A 15,194-nucleotide genomic window follows, 5' to 3' on the forward strand; every position below is an offset into this window, starting at 1 on the left:
TATTCATATTTCTAAACTTTCAGTGGCATTTTAAACACATTTTACTCATTTTTTGTGTAATGGCTTGAATTGCCTAAACTGCTGCCTGAAGTACTGTTGCCCTGCAATCTTTATCCCTTTTTGGATAAAGACTGACTTTCAGCTTAAGCTCCTTTTTGTATTATTCTTAATTGCAACTCTTGTTTAATAATCCTTGGCTGTTTTGTTCTCATGTTATAAAACTTCAGAAAAATTTATAGGAAAACTGGTTGACAGCAGACCTTGTGTACCAAGTGTGTCGAGCTGCCCACCGCTTGACTTGAAAATGGCAACTGGTTTCGTAGTCCTTATGCCAGAACCTTGACACAAATGAACATCAGTTGCAAGCTAATTGCATGGACTTTAGTTTAGATGCTGCTGATGGGATTTGTTTGCCACGGATATGAATTAAAACACCATCATATAGATTGTGTTTTCAATGAGAAGCATCCCATACCTGCAGTCCCTAACAACCGGTCTGAAATAATTGAGAAGATTTTATGGTTGTATTGCTGTTAAATGCAGACACTGCACATAAGATTATGCAGTATTAAAATGAGACTATTACTGCCTCAATCGGGGAGTGTTTTGGCAGCATGTTAAAATAAAAGACAGATGGTTTGATTTATATTGGTGCATGTCTCACCTTTACAAACAAAACAGCACCACTGCAGTTTTGCAGTTTCAGAAATGTTGTTTGTGCACGCGTTTACGATTAGGAGAAGCTTTGAAAATCCTTGTGCAAGAAATGCTGAAGCTGCTGTTGCAGTGGAGGGAAAGGGAGTTGTTTGCTTTTGCTGTGTGTGTTATTTCATGGAGCTATCGCTTTGCCTCACCAGTAAAACTCCTTCCCTGTGCGAGGGAAATTCCTGGTTCATTGGTATGGATGCATTGTTTTTACACATTAGAAGTGCTGCGTTGCTGTGTCAATCATCCCGTTAGGATCAGTTTAAGAGCAGTAGGGCTGACGAAGCTGGGTGTGATTGGCTGCCATATGCTGGGAGGGCTCTGTGAGAAGGAAGGGCTGCAGTCTTTCAGCAACAGAGTTTAGGCTGTGTCTGCTTCATCATCTGAGGAAAAATCCCCCGATAAGTCACAAGGCTTTCCGAGGAAAAAACCCAAAACATTACAGGCTGCTCATCCCTTCGTTTGAGAATTAGTTACCATGATGCGATGGGGAAGATGTGGCTGTTTGTTTGTATCAGATGTTCCTGTTCACGTTGGGAATGTGTCGAATAGACAGGGCTAAACAAGGTAGGAGGATCGTTGTCTTTTATCGAATGTTTCAAGAGTTTGCTGCAGTATACTGCATACTGCATGTGTTGCTTGGGGGAGTCGGGGAAACACTGTTTCTCCCGTGAATGGATTCTGGTTGGGTGAAATAGGTGGATTTTATGGTAACTTGTTTTCAAAGGGTATTAATTTCCAGTGTAAATAGCTCTCTTCAGAAATAGAACATGAGTATATGCATATTAAAACAAGTAAAAAAAGAAATAGGTCAGTGTGTTTCAGAAGTGCTGCTACCCTAATTGGATTTTTAGCTGGGTTGTTGTCTGGAAGTGCAGCCTAGCTTTAAGAAGGAGAAGGAGTCAACCTGGAAATCTGTGAAGTTTATAGCAGCTATGTTTGAAGATTTAGGTGAATTAGACTGGCTGATCTAAATAATTCCCTATCGGAAGCTTTAACTGAAGCCAAGACTGCCTGGTTTAGATTTGTAGGAGTATACAACAAGATTACAGTATTTTACCCTGTTATGAAAGTATGGGGGTTTTTTTTGACTGTGCTGTGATTCCTTGTGCTCTTCAATGAAAGCCAGGGGAATTTTTCATATCGTAGTTTAGCTTCTTGTAGTTTATTGTAGAAAACTGCCCTTTCCCGGTCTTTGTCTAGGCAGCAAAACAGAACCTGTACATGAAAACAAGGAAAACAAGGTTAATAATATGTGCTGCAATTATCTGATCTTTATACATTTTTAATGAGAGAACACACAGCTAGCAGAATAATTTAATGAGCAGGCTGGCTTTTAGAGCAATGATTTCACTGTGCTAAGGCACATCAACTTTCTTCCAGAGGAGGAGCCTCAGTAAGGAATGGAGAAGATTTATGTTAAATGCTCTAGAGAGAGCAGAAGTCTGTAAAATTCTGGAAGAATAGAATAGTTTTCAGCTGTTACTATTATTTATTAGTTAGAAAGCAAACTTTACCATCATGTTGCAGGAGGGCTCTGAGAACATTTCCTCATCCTGTTATATATTGAAGACTTTTCAACTTTCTCACATTGCCATATGCATTGATGGTGCTTAGTACCTTTTCAGGATGTCACCCAGTTAGTGACCCAAATTAACATGCTGACTTCAGTTGTGTTATAGCAGCATCATTTATATGTACAGTATGTAATATAGTTGGGTTTTAAATTTTTTTTTCCCCTAAGATTACCCATTGGTGAGACAAGAAAATGTTGTATTCTTATTTATTTTGTAATAGCCATGTACATTGCATACTTGTATTCAGCTAGGATGTTGATAGAAAAAATAAGTGTATGTACTGAGGAAGACTAAAGATCAGTTTCTTAAAGAGAAATCAGGTAGAAGAACCTTTTGCTGCCTAAAAAAAAAAACTTTCAGTGATGTAATTTCGGGGGGAAAGTTTCAAGATTTCCTTTATCCTAGGAATGAGTTACAGGAATTTTAACAGTATTGTGGCAAGTAGGCCCTTCTAGACCAACTGTCCATAGACCAACTGTCCATTGCCCCTCCCATTTTTCAAGGAGGAGCACAGGACATGTACTCAGAACTCCTGATGTCACCTCCCAACTCCTCACAGCTGACTGCTCAGCAAAGGTTGATATGACTTCTCTGCTCCCTGGCCAAGTACTTGCTGGAGACCTGTGGCTTGGGTTGTTGACACATACTCCGTTCATGAACCAGTTATTTTTGAAGGCTACAGTCTTCTAAGTCAAAATAACCTTGTCTCTTTTGAGAATTTCAACATCTGCTAATAAAGGAAACAAATGTCAGGATGTAGAGCATTATTATTACAAATCCATAGGGTATGGATATATATGTCTAACTCTCTATCACTATTGATGCCTAAATGTGTTTGTGTTAAGCATGTGAGGCAAAGACTGATAATCAGAAGCAAGTAAAATAATCTTTTTCAAGAGCTTTCTCTGTAAAATATGACACAAATATTCAATTTTTTGCAAATAAAACTGTTTTCATGCACAGCTCTCAGAGTAAACTTTTCAGTTTCCTGTTTTGAGACAATCTCTTACTTTCAGAAAATTTCAGTGTCTGGTTTCTGTACCTTGTAGATCACAATATCTGGAATAATCTTGTTATGGCTGACTACCAAAGTGAAAATTTGCATTCATCACTTAGTCAAGTAGTCTGTATCAAACTACTGACAGACAGTCAATGACAAAAGGATTTTAAAAAATTATTTCATTGTCAATGTGCATATATATACTACTACTTTATCTGATTAGGTAAATGAACCTTCAGCTTACAGGGTAGAGGCGGTAGTAAATATTCTGTATTTACATTTATTTGGTATTAAAAGTATTTCAGACCAGATTCTGGTGCCTATTTAATTTAGTAATATCTTTTCTGCTTAATTGCTCTGTGTATTTCATCAGAGCTATTAGTGTGGTAACCTTCCAATGTGCAGTCTGTCTGTTATCAAGGAATAATTACTTTGTTTAGAATTACTCTATTTTCCTAAGATAGAATTTTCTAATGAGTTAGAGGTCCTGAAGTATAGTGCTTGACAAAAGAGCGATTATAAAGGTAAATCAGCTTCTTAATTTTTAAGTGTACATTTTACAGAAATGTGAGATAATTATGTGCTACCATTTATTTTATTTTTTTCTGAGCAAGAAAAATGGCTCTTAATGTTGCGTGGGATTTCCGGCGCTCAGGTATCACCTCAACTGTGATTGAATTATCTTCCCTGTTGCTCAGAAATATGTCAGAAATAATCTGTACTGTGTTTATTTGTAAAAGCTCTGTAAAATGTTCAGTTTTTATAGTACTGAGATATGAGAAATAGAGTGTTCAATTGAAATTGCTTATTAATTATTTTTCCATAAGGTTTTAACACACTGCTAATATTTGAATTTCACATGATAACTATTAGTGATACTGTGCTTCCTAATGTTACTAGAAATGTCTGACTTTGAGGATTACTTTTTCTCTTCCAGGGAAGAAACACTTTTTTTAAAGTCAAACTATTTTTTTCCCTTTTTTATGAACATGGCTGTTGCAAAATTGTAGCAAAAGATAACTAAATCATTTTAAAAAAAATTTGTTAGTATGTATTTTCTTTTTAAAACCTGTGATTGTGAAGCTAATTTGATGTGTTTAATACAATGTATTATGGTTAACTAATGTGCCCCAGTGCTATGTAACTGGTCTGTAAACAGGCTGAAATTATAGCCTGAGGAAAATAAAAGTCATTTCAAGAGAGTGTCAGTGCTGAAAATTAGTTCAAATAATAGCAGTATTAACTGTTTGACTAATTGAACTAATCTCCTTATACATTATTAGCAAATGCAGCGATGGTTGTTGGTTATTGATATATAGAGTCTTCTTTTTAAAAAGTCTTCTTTTAAACCCAAACTTTTTGGCTCTATTTGGAGTAGAGAGTGCACGAGGAGAAAGAAGTTGTTAGGCATTCCCTTTGTGGAATCTGCCAACTTCTTAATCGCCACAATTTTTTATTATTCCTTTGTAACCAGGCCGTTAACACACCGAGCTCTGTCTTCGATAATGCTGGCAACGTCAAGTTCTTCATTCCCTATTTCAGGCGTGCTAAAAAAGGAAGAGTCTGGGGCTGTGAAGATTGAAGAGCATACCTAACAGGGGATTATATGCAAAATCCTTATAACTAACACAAAGAAATACTAATTATGTAGGGGACTCTTTGTGCAACTGATGATTACTAAAGCTGTTGAGAACTGCCTGTTTGCTGCTGCTGCAGAAGACTTGTAGGATTCCTGGAGTCATAAGTCTGGCAAAAGACCTGGTGGGCTTGTGATGCCTGAAACTTTGCCAGCTAGAAGAGCTAGCTGTAAACAAATTGATAAACACAGAGGTTCATGCTCTTTTTATTATTTATTTTCTCTTTCTTCCTTTTGTTTTTCCTTTTCTTTTCTCCTTTCTTTTTCATACCTAGATATATGTCCACGAATACTTACACGCATACATAATATAGACACACTCATAAAAAAACAATTTTTCATCTTCATGAATTTCGTACTACAAAAGCAATAGCTAATAAAGACAGTGGGAGGGATTAAGTGATACAGTTATTGCATAAAGAAGTCGATCAAGAAATAGGAACATATGGTTCATATCAGAGTCTATTAATTTTTTCTATTTTAGATCAATGATTTTTTTCCATCAGTTTCTGAGTGGATGATAAACATTTTGGGAGGTGTTTTGGGAAGATCTAGGTATCATACATTGCTGACCTCATAGAGACAAGGTCAGTCTGGAGGTTCATGAGCTGTAAAATCTTCTCTCCTGCAGGGAATACAGCACCTCTGACAGTAGGCAGAATTAGTACAAGTAAGGAAGAATGCAGAAAGGTTTACCTGTGGTAGTTTTATGGAAGGAGAAAGCTTGGATTTGGTTAGAAATGCCTTTTTTTTTTTTTTTTGTGGGAGTTCTGAAGGCAGCTTTTCAGTATGTTTTTTTGTGTATGATTGCTTTTAAGAGGCCCAGCAAATAATTTTTTTTTGTTTTTTAACCCTCTAGTGTTCACTTTTATCCAGACTGAATACTTTTAAAGTTGAGTTTCTGAGGAATTTTATGTTGTTTTGGTTTTTTCCCCCTACTGCTCTGTTATATATACTTCAGGTATGTTGAATGGCTCAGTCCCCCAGCCCCTAGTTTTCTGAATCTATCATGACTTATGTACTTTATAGGTGTCATAGGCAGTGTTTTAAACTTAGTCTGAAACGAACCTACAATTTCCAAGTGACAAGTTTTCCATTTTCTTCCATTGTTCAGAAGGATGATGTTTCAATGCTGAGTTTCAGCATGTCAGGTTTGTGCCTTCACAGTCTCCTTTGGCAGCTCTCGGTGGGACACTGCTGTTAATGTCTAGGTGGGTAAAGTGGCTGCCTCGTAGGACAGGCAAAAGCCTGTTTTAGTCCATTTAAATATTTTTCAGGCATTTCCTTCCACTTTTCAGACTATCTGCAGTGCTGTTATCAGCAGCTGTATGCATATTTCAAGCCTAGAGCTGCCTTGGTTTGTCAGCAGACCCCTCTGGCTGTGCCCCTGGCAGGACAGGCAGGCTCACTGCTGGCAGGAGCATACCTCTGCACCCAGTTAATGATTCAGGACTTCAGCACTGCCTCACTCTTATTTACTTAAAAGGCTGTGATAACTCGTGTGGGATTTCTGTGATTGCTGTGTTCACCTGTGGCACAGCCTCTGTCTGCTGTGAGGAGACCAATGCCAGCTTTCTCTCCTTCATCTCCTCACCCCATAGCCAAAAAGTGGTGTGGCCTGGGGTACCTCCTTGCAGCTGGCATGAGGCTTTTGCAGAGGAGGACGCCGGTGCGTGGGCTGCTGGTGCTGGGGATTGCAGTGCTGCAGTCCTTATTGGCATGCTGAACATGCTCTGGCAGCACGGCGCGCCGCTGTCCTGGAGTCTAGTGCTTGTCTTTAAAAACTTTTTGGCTTTGTGTGTGGTTTTTTTTTTACAATTCCCTTGTGTATTTTAGTTCCCTGCTGCTAATGCTGGGAAACACTTTGGGGATGGATTACTTTACTGCCGTAATTTTAGGAAAGTTGGGGTAGTGGCTAAAAACTAAGATTTTCTCTGTCACATTGTAGATGGCATGAAAGGCTTTGAAAGTAGCCCCACTGATGTGTTTATAAAGCCAGTGCACTTTCCACTTTTCCCCCCCTCCTTTTTTTTAAAGACCTCATTTAAAGCTCAGGACTGTGCAGTGAGGCCACTTTCAAAGGCTTTAGTATCCACAGTAGCAGCTCTTTGAAGTGAAAACGCCAGCGGGGAACAAGCCTTCAGCTTAATCCTTGGTGTAAAAGGTCCTAAGTGGTGAGAAGCCACAACATCCCTCTCAGTGGAAGGAGCTGGACAGTGATACCTGCAACTGAATCTGTATCCTGGACCTGGACCTCATCTGTGGAGCTAGAACTGGTTGGACACTGCTGTAAGGCAGGAGGGATGCAGTCCCGCTTATCTCTCTGGCTTTTCACTCTGGTTCTGTCCCAGCAGTTTCTTGAGGAGGAGGACACAACTGAAAGGTGAGAGAGTAAGGCCTGAGAGCAAATGTGTTTGTGCTTGGGTTTCTTTGCTCCCTCAGGTTGGTAAATCTTTCCTCTGGAGTGCAGAGCCAGTGGCACAATCCATCTGCTAGTCCTTGTGGGTGTTTGTCCAGTTAGGTTAGTGGCTTCATGGTGGCACAAGGAGGGCAAAGGAGACAGTGCTTTTTGGTCACCAATGAGTCATTTAAGTGCTCAAAGCTAGGTGGGATCAGTCTGTCATCTCTGAAATACATTTGTTTGTTGGGGGTGAAAATGTGGAGTTTCTTGCAGTGAGGCTTGAGAATCAGTGTGTCCCTATGGATTTGTAGCCAGTCTTGGTTGCAGAGCTAGGCTGTTTGTAAGGAGCTGCCTTCCAAAAATGAGGAAGGCAAAAGATGGCAGTGCCTTGACTGGCACATGGCTTGGGCTACCAAGGTTGAGAAGCTTTTTGAGGAGGGCTTTCCTTCTCAAACATGGTAGCCATTGTTGATTCTGATGACGATTTAAATAATCTGATTTTTAATTGAAAAGTTATTTTTTAACTTGTTGGTATTTTTGACTTTCAACACATCATCTGCCATTTAACTTCACTCTTGTGCTGTTTGCTGTGTACAAAAACAGCTGTCTTGTCTGTGGCTTCCCCACTGGTAAATGACTGAACACTCCCTGCCTCCTAGTCAAAATCTGGTGATCCTCATCATCAGTCTGTATGAATTTCATATTCTTTCTGTTGTCAAAAACCTTGCTGTTGCCTCTTTGTACATGTAAGCCTTTCTGCAGTGCTGATGGTGCTGTTACTGTTCTCTCACTCTTTTATCATCCCAGAGTTACATGCTCCATGTCTATACACACTAGTGTAACTCTTTTCTGCTTTCCTTTGATAGTGCCAAATGTTCTGCTTGTTTTATACTCCATCGGCTGCTGAATATTTTGCAGAAGTCTTCACTGAATTGCCTCTAGTGTCCACATGATCTTTCCTCTGTAGCAGTGTCTTGTTGGAACCTAGTGTTGTGTTTTTGCTATTCATCATTTGTGTGTTTTTTCCCTCATCTGCATTATTGTGCCTATCTTTATGTTAAAACTGATGTCATTTTATCACCTAGTAAATTCATTATCATGAGATCCTTTTGTAACTCCTCACAGTTGGCTTCAGGTATGACTTCGCAAAAATTTTATGCTAACTGCAAACTGTTTTATTGTTTATGGCTGTTGTTGCAAAGCAGAGAAGGAAACTCTCTTGGCAAACCTAATTATGAAAATTACAGTATATTATTATAAGTAAAACATGATATTTAGTCCTGTGAGTTTGTTGTGAACTTCTGCACTGACTTTAGTCGTCATACTGTCTGCAAATGCTTAGCTCTTTTTGCTGCTCTTTTAAATTAAATTGCTTTAACATCCATAAGGCCTAAGTCATCACAATAACTGGGTTCCACAAAAATCATCAGGTTACAAAGATGAGATGATTAATTTGCTTTAATTTTGCTTAATTTGGAGCTTTTAGGATTTGTCTTTCCTAGCTCTTCCCTACCATTGTCACAATTGTACTTCTTAATGAAAACTGGCAGTTGCTTGTAAACATACTTGTAGGTGATAAGGTTGTGTGGAATGCACTTGATGTTTTCAGATTTCCAGTGAAATGGGCAAGAGATAGATAGCTGTGCTGCAGAAGCTTCTCTTCTTAAACTTGAAGGCTCTTGTAATAGGAATCAATATAAGGTGGTGATGGTTTGGGGGTTTTTTTTGGTTGTTTTTATTCTTAAAGAGAGATGAAATTAAAACAGACTTAGTAGTAATATTCTGCTTTGGTGAAGATAACCACCTGTATCTCACCCATCTGGGTCTCCAATCACCAAAACATCAGCATACTTTTCACTTAGGGGAGAGGTATATGTGATTATTATAATCTTTGAAGTGCTTCACTGCAAGGTAAAAATGATTTTCCTGAAACAGGACAATAAAATTTGTGGACAGGTTTCTACTCTTCTGATTTAAATTTTTTTTTTGTGTGTGTGTGGCTATTTTGACTCCAGTTTTGCAGTTAGGAAATTTAGTGTACATCATGCAGGATTATTCTTTAATTGTTTTCCTGATGGACTTTGTTCATGTGGTGAAAAAATATGGGACCTTAAATTGTGGATTTCCATTCAACTTTACAGAACCATAATAATTAAATAGACCAATCCCCCAATATATAAATTGAGTGAATTTTTGTTGCAAGAAAGCATAGAGCTAGAATACCACTGCATCTTTGTTGTTCCTCTCTTTTCTGTCTTTTCAGAGTATAATTTTTGGGGGGTTGGGTGTTTTTTATTTTTTTTTTGCTGGGGGCCAGTGGGTTTGGGGAGATTTGGTTTGGTTTGTTGTTTTTTGGGGTTTTTTTTGTGAGGGTTTTTTGTTTGTGGATTTTTTTTGCGTTTGGGTTTTTTTGATTTTTGTTTGGTTGGTTGTTTTAGGGTTTTTTTTGTTGGGATTTTTTTTTGTATGTTCAGGAGTTTGTTTTTTTTTTTTTTATAGCAGACAGTCCTATTCAGTTGCTCTAAAGTGGTACCATGGTTTCTGTTCTTTCAGGTGGTGGGCAGAAGGATAAATGTGGAGAAGAACCATTCAAGTAGGTTTTCAGGATTTCTAGAACCTATGCATTGTTATAAAGTGGTTATCTCTGTGAAAGCCAAATATTGGTAGTGCAAACTTTGCATGCCATAAAGTTGTAGAGGATTACTAGAGGGCGTAACTCTGACAGAGAGTGAGGTTCTTCTTTTTGGTTTGGGTTTTATTTTCTGGTCTGGTTTGATTTTATGTCTCACCTGTTTTATCCTGGAAATGCTGTATGAAATGGAAGAAATTCTTACCAGGTGTCCGGGACCAGAGTGTGTACAGGCTGAATGTTAGAAGTTATAAAATCTCTTATTTACAAGCTAAGCAAATGTTGCACTAAAATGAGGCACAAAACACATTTAAGTCATTTTTGAAAACTTGTTTCTGGAATAGAAATGTGTGTAAGCATAACAGAAACAGCCCATTTCTTATGTTTATATAAGTTTTTTTTTTAATCTCTGAGTGGTGTTGATGATGTTATTTATTTGAACAAATCAAATTTATTTTTTCTTTTTTGCTATTTATTCACTTTGTAGCAGAGAAATTTTGACGTTGTCTTTCAAAAATGCTAGGCTGTGCTTACCTGTTCTGCCATTGCCAGCAGGACAGAGAAATCCCTGCAGTTGCCAGTAAGCAGAGATAGTAGAAAAAGGTCTGGAAGAGGGCTCTGTCAAACCATTTATAGGAAACGTGTTCAGTTTTCACTTCAAAATGTTGCAATTCATTGTGTCAAAGCATGAAAGCACTTGATTTTTCAATGGTTTTTTTTCCTACTGCTCTCTTCACAATAAATAGCTGAGTTAAAATAGAAGCTGTAATTTGTATATTGAGAAAATTTTTGATTTAAGGTGGGGACATGCCTGGCTCTGAGACATAAGCTAATACTGCCTAACCTGTATGGCTGCCTAAATCCATTCCCTCTTCAACTTTTAAGCTAAGAGAAATTAAAACCAAGACTCTGTATATTGAAGATGCTTTTGAAAGGTACTGGCTGGAGTTTTCTGTTGTGTTTTGGGATTTTTTTTTCCCCTTACAGAAACCTGAATGTAGTTTATCTCCTCTTACTGTTACAGACAAATGAAGTATACACATGGTAGAAAAATGAGTATGAACTCATCCAGTATAGGCCAATAAACTTTCTGAGTTGATTTCTGTGTAGCCTTTCTGCGATTAAGTACTTTATCTCCTGTTAGTTGTAAATTAAAAAAAAAAAAAAAAAAGAAAAGAAGTTACTCTCTGAGACGAAAAGTAACTTTCTTCAAGTGGCAACGGGTGGTGAGCTTTTTGGACTGAGGGAGACATGTTACACAAATCAAAACAACAGATCGATATGACCCATTTTTATTGGGTCAGTGCTTCTTAATTGGTGCTCAAGCAAAAAGGAAGGTCAGTAGCAGTACTGCACACCAAACCCAAAATTCGTCATCCCGGAGCTCAGGGAAAAAAAAAATGTTTACTTGGTAGGCAATGTCTGCAGATGGTTATTGTGCACTCCTTCCAGTTGTAACTTCATTATTTGCCTCAGGACTAAATAAATAGAAGTATTCCAGACTTCCAGAAAAACAGACATTCACCAGAAGTTGCAAGTCATATGAGAAAAGCTCATCTCCTCTTTTCTGCCACCAGTTCCAAAAACAGTTTTAGAGGAAAAGCATTCTCTTTCTGAAGTTGTGGTAGCTATTTGACAACTAAATAGTGGTTCACTGAATGCAAATTTATTTTATTCCAGAAAGAAAGAGCTTGCATTATGTATTGTTAAATACACCACCGGTAGCCTTTGAAGTTGTATGTGTTTGTTTTGTTTAGGGTTTTTTGTTGTTTGTTTTTTCTTGTGGACAAGAAAAATTTTGAAAATGAAGTTTTTTACTGTCATCTTCACATGGAACGTGATTAAATATTTTCTTTATTCACCTTGGAGGACCAAAGATAATCAGGCAGGTAGCCAACTCTGTTTACAACACAAAAAGGCAATCTACCCTCAGAAGAGACCAATAAAGACCAACCTGTTAGGTACTACCTTTTTTTCTTCAAGGCTGTGCTAAACCCCCCATTTCTGTTTTTTTTCTTAACTGGGAAGGGTCTTTGAAAAAATGGAATGTTAGTATAAAAACACTATTTAAAAATATCTTTTAAAAAATCATCTTTGAAGATTGTTATTTTAACTATCTGCTATTCTGTAGGTGGCTTTAAAGTTAGGTTGCTGTTCCATCTAACTGCTGTAAGATATTAAATACTCTGGCAAAGGCACCTAATCAGGCTTTGCAGTATGTCCTGTGAGATATTTAAGCAGTAAAGCACTTGAATATGTTCTGCTTCATGAGGATTTCTTTAGTTTTGGAGGTAAATAAAACTGGTGTTTTGTATTATGTGCACGCTTATAATGGAGCAAAAGGGGAATTGAATCCTTGTGTTAAAATGGACTCTGGTGAAGGCTTGCTTGGGCAACCCTCTGAGTACTAAAGACACTACTGAGGTTTTAGTTTGCTTTTTTAGGAAGCACTTTGCCATTGTGATAAGTTGCTTCTTCCAAAATATGTTTGAGATGCTTGTGAAATGCTTTGGGTCTGGTGGAATGCAAGAGTGCCTTGCTTGGGCTCCTTTAGACAGACTCTCAGGTTTTCTTCCTTCTCCCTTGGGTTGCTGAGAAAGATCCCTGCTTCTGGAAGTGTTCCTAGGTGATGCAGCTTGGGGTGCAGAGGAAGGGCTCTTGGTATTTCTTCCTCTTCTGGTAGGTTTTAAAAATCTTTTTCTCCCAGCCCCACTTTTCCTGGAGCTTTTAGTTTAACACCTTCAGGAGTATGGGTGAAACAACACAGATTCTCTTGAAGTCTTTTGTAATCAGTCATCTTACTCTCCAGCTCCAAATGTGGTTTTCAAATTTTTGTGAATCTCCAAAGTCCTGAAGTGTTTCCTTTCATATCCATGCTCCTCTCTTGAGAGTCTGTGCTTTTGTCAACAATTGTGAGAGCAGTCAGGCTTCTTCTTGGTATCCTGCTTTTCATGCACATTATAAAGGACATTTCTGACAGAGCAGCATTTGAAAACAGGATTGAGGAAATCCGTGGAAGTAAAATTCAGCGAGACCTATTAAATACAAAGACATCAGTTACAGGTTGTTGGGAGAAAATTCATGGAAATTGTTACGCCCTGCCTGCCCTGGTTCTACACTCTTCTGAAGACATCTTGTATAAGTCATAGTTGCAGGCTGCATTTTGGGCAAGATGGACTCTTTGGCTCATCTGCTAGTGTCATCCTTTTTGGCTCATCTGCTAAGGTCATCCTTTTGTGTATTGTTGTTCTGTACTCAGATGAAAGGTGGAGGAAATGGCACATAAATGCAGGTATTTTATCTCAGAACAGTGATGCTGCTTGAATATAGTGTAGGAAATCTGTTCAGCAGAATGGGTTAAGCACTTAAGAGGCAGTCAGAGTTAATAGCATTAGGTAGTGTTCTTGCTGCCCTCACCTTAGGAGCTTGGTTTGGATGTGCCATGCAACTTCCCAGAGCTGGGTAATTTGCTGGGGTACATTATTAATAGTGCTGTTTGCCGTCTTAAAACATGTGCAGCTTGTGAATTCATCATGTCAGTAATTTACATACAGTCCTTGGTTTATTCAGACTTTTCCTTGTCTATCAATGCAAAGGGATGCTGTTTGTCACATAAACAAATACCTCAGCAAGAGTTCTGCCTTCTTGGCTTAGAGCAAAACTGGACTAGGGAAAACAGAAAATTTTCAACAGCCTGAGCTCTTCTAGATTGTGCTCCTGTGTAACAGCATGTTATCGGTCCTTTGGCAGGTGAGAACAGTCATTTGATCACACGTTCCCTCCATGCCAGTCTGTAAACATTTCACAGTACATAAGCACACTTTTCTATAAATATTTTACAGTCCTAAAAAACATAAATACAATGCATATCTGCAGCTGGGTGTGAATGGAAGCTCCTAATGCACTGGGGTACCCTTTCCTGGGGAATTGGGTTTGATTAATAGCTATGACATGTTTCACTCTGCCAAAAGCAAAACATTTGTGCTCACAAGAGGCCAAGTGATAACGTCATTGCTGCCGGGGATGATTAACTCTGCTTGCCGAGGCACAGAAACAGAAATTGCTTTTGCCCTCTTGTCAAGGTGGGAACAGAGTTTTGTGTATGAAATTCATACACATAGAGGATGAAATCAGGTTAATTTGGACTTAGAAAGTGTTTAGGTTAAAAACTGTGAGAAGGTACAAACCAAGAGAGAAGGAGTAGAATAAAAACAAAAGTAGTTTGCTAGAAGAAGAAAACTCTTTTCTGCAATTGCATTTTAACTGAAGCATAATAAGCATTAGTCTTTCCAGCATGACTTTGAAGCACTTTGGTTTTCGAAAATACTCTTGTGGGCCGTAGTCATCCACTGACCTAAAGTTCAGCAGAAATATTTCACGGTCCATTAGCAAAGTAGTACAGTGGGTTGCTGAAAAGGTCCCAGGCTGTGTGGGTTGTTTCACAGTCAGTGGTACACCTTCCTCCTCACCTACTTCCCCAGGGACAAAGGACATTAGTGTTATTATATTGTAAAGCCAGCTTCAAAGGGAAGCGGCAGGTTTTAACAAGAAGCTCATTGCCATGCTGTAGATAGTGAGGGACATACTGTAAAGCCTGAACCTGGCACATTAGTGATCGTGACAAAGAGAATATGGCTCATTTAGCAAAACTGATTTGAAGGTCATGCTCAGTTTAAATAAAGCAGACTGGTGTTTTCTAGTCTGTCCCTGTCCTGGACTTCAGTCAGCTTAACTAAAATAGTTATGATCGTCTCTACGCTGTGTAAAGTGTTCATCTGAATTACAGTTTATGAGTGTTCATTGCTGGTTGTATAACTGGCAAAGAGATGTTGCAATAGTTGATCTCCAAGTCAAGCAAATAAAATAAATAATGTCTTTTTTGTAAATCCTGGCACTTCTGACTTGAGCTGCTTCATGTTGAATTAATACAAGACCCAGGATTAGAATTTTATTGGTTTTGGCTACCAGCCACCTGATCAAATAAGTGGGCTGCTTCCCTGATCTGACAGCTCTAGCTTCTTCCTCATTTGAGCAATACTGGTTTCCTCAGTGTCACATGGGAGTTGCTTAACATCTTAAAGTGGGAAAAAACACCTGAAAGTGATTAAAGAAATGTTTCTAAGTTTTATTTGAAATTTATAGAAGAATTTATACATGCTATACTGTAGTTGAATGGCTGTTCTTAAAAATGTATGGTGACAGAAAGATTTCCCATTCATATTTGCCATCAAAGAATGGATGATGTT

General features: G+C 38.4%; 1 protein-coding gene across 13 annotated transcripts in view; it reads left to right on the top strand.

Annotated features, from left to right (window-relative positions):
• MBNL2 (muscleblind like splicing regulator 2) overlaps positions 1-15,194 on the top strand; it is a 106,021-nt gene that overhangs the window by 15,437 nt on the left and 75,390 nt on the right. For 3 of the 13 annotated variants that reach the window (XM_059839249.1, XM_059839247.1, XM_059839250.1), the window contains exon 1: positions 1,029-1,272. The exons of 3 other annotated variants lie outside the window; for them this stretch is intronic. The gene's annotated coding sequence lies outside the window, so the exon portion shown is untranslated. Of the gene's footprint in view, positions 1-1,026; positions 1,273-9,872; positions 9,913-15,194 lie in introns of those variants that run through there. 7 more of the 13 variants (XM_059839254.1, XM_059839255.1, XM_059839252.1 and 4 more) reach the window with 5 other exon arrangements.

Source organism: Haemorhous mexicanus, chromosome 2 (assembly GCF_027477595.1).
Source record: "Haemorhous mexicanus isolate bHaeMex1 chromosome 2, bHaeMex1.pri, whole genome shotgun sequence".
In the NCBI taxonomy this organism is placed as follows: Eukaryota; Metazoa; Chordata; class Aves; order Passeriformes; family Fringillidae; genus Haemorhous; species Haemorhous mexicanus.